At 43.0% G+C, this 1473-nt stretch overlaps 1 protein-coding gene across 1 annotated transcript in view; it reads left to right on the forward strand.

Annotated features, from left to right (window-relative positions):
- Window positions 1–1473, forward strand: part of RNF135 (ring finger protein 135) — a 19991-nt gene that overhangs the window by 979 nt on the left and 17539 nt on the right. The window lies entirely within an intron of this gene.

Genomic DNA, 1473 nt, shown 5'->3' on the forward strand with positions numbered 1-1473 from the left:
CTTTTCTTTTTTTTCTTTTTTTTTTTTTTAAGTAGAGACGGAGTTTCACGACGTTGGACAGGCTGGTCTCAAACTCCTGACCTCAAGGCTCGCCTCAGCCTCCCAAAGTGCTAGGATTACAGGTGTGAGCCACCACACCTGGCTGTAAATGTTTTTCTTAACAAAGCATATAGGCCAAGTGCCGTGTCTCATGCCTGTAATCCCAGTGCTTTGGGAGGCTGAGGTGAGAGGATCTCTTGAGGCCAGGAGTTTGAGACCAGCCTGGGCAACGGAGAGAGATCCTGTCTCTACAAAAAATAAAAAATAACCAGATGTGTTGGTGCACACCTGTAGTCCCAGCTACTCCATAGGCTGAGGCTTGAGGATCACTTGAGCCAGGGGTTCAAGGCTGAGTGATCATGCCACTGCATTCCATCCTGGGCAACAGAGGGAGATCTTGTCTACAAATAAAACCAGCATGCCACTTTGTAACTAGTTCTTGATACAGTCTATTAAGATATAATCTCTGGGGAGTATGTTAATATTAAACAGTACAATATAGAAAAGAACCTTTCTGTCCTGATCCTGTAGTTTCTCTGTTGTTCTTCCAAAGTTATTGAAAAATAACTAACACCCTCCTGTCAGACATTAGATGTTAGCTCTATCTGGTCTCCCAGGGTTCTTCCTCCTGCTCTAGCCACTGCTAGCTTCATATGCTTTAGAGGCATTTCTTCTATAGCTTTTCCTCTTCTGATAGCTTTTATATCCTTTATATTTTCATATTTAAACAATCTTATGCTACTTTAAAAATAGCTGGCTGGCACAGTGGCTCATGCCTGTAATCCCAGCACTTTGGGAGGCTGAGGCGGGTGGATCACCTGAGGTCAAGAGTTCAAGACCAGCCCGGTCAACCTGACGAAACCCTGTCTCTACTAAAAACACAAAAATTAGCTGGACGTGGTGGCGGGTGCCTGTAATCCCAGCTACTCCCGAGGTGGAGGCACAAGAATCACTTGAACCTGGGAGGCAGAGGTTGCACCATTGTACTCTAGCCTAGGCAACAAGAATAAAACTTTGTCTAAAAAAAAAAAAAAAAAAAGGAGAATCATTTCTTGTGTAAATGGAGGAGCATGATTCCTTGGGAAAAGTTTCTTAAGGAAAACAATTAGAGAGCAGTTTATTGTTCCAAAAATTATCTGAGAAAGAAGCACCTTCGTATCCTGTGTGCTTCTAAACTTAGGTTGGGTTCCTTAGTGATTTTATTTATTTATACAAATTTAAGATCAATTTTTAAATTTTGGAGGGTTACACATTTAAAATTTCTTATTCAAAAATCAAAACAGGACTGGGCGCCGTGGCTCATGCCTGTAATCCCAGCACTCTGTGAGGCCGAGGCAGGTGGATCACCTGAGGTCAGGAGTTCGAGACCAGCCTGGCCAACATGGTGAAACCCCGTCTCTACTAAAAATACAAAAAATTAGCCGGGTGTGGTGG

This window comes from Colobus angolensis, unplaced genomic scaffold (genome assembly GCF_000951035.1).
Source record: "Colobus angolensis palliatus isolate OR3802 unplaced genomic scaffold, Cang.pa_1.0 Scaffold167, whole genome shotgun sequence".
In the NCBI taxonomy this organism is placed as follows: Eukaryota; Metazoa; Chordata; class Mammalia; order Primates; family Cercopithecidae; genus Colobus; species Colobus angolensis.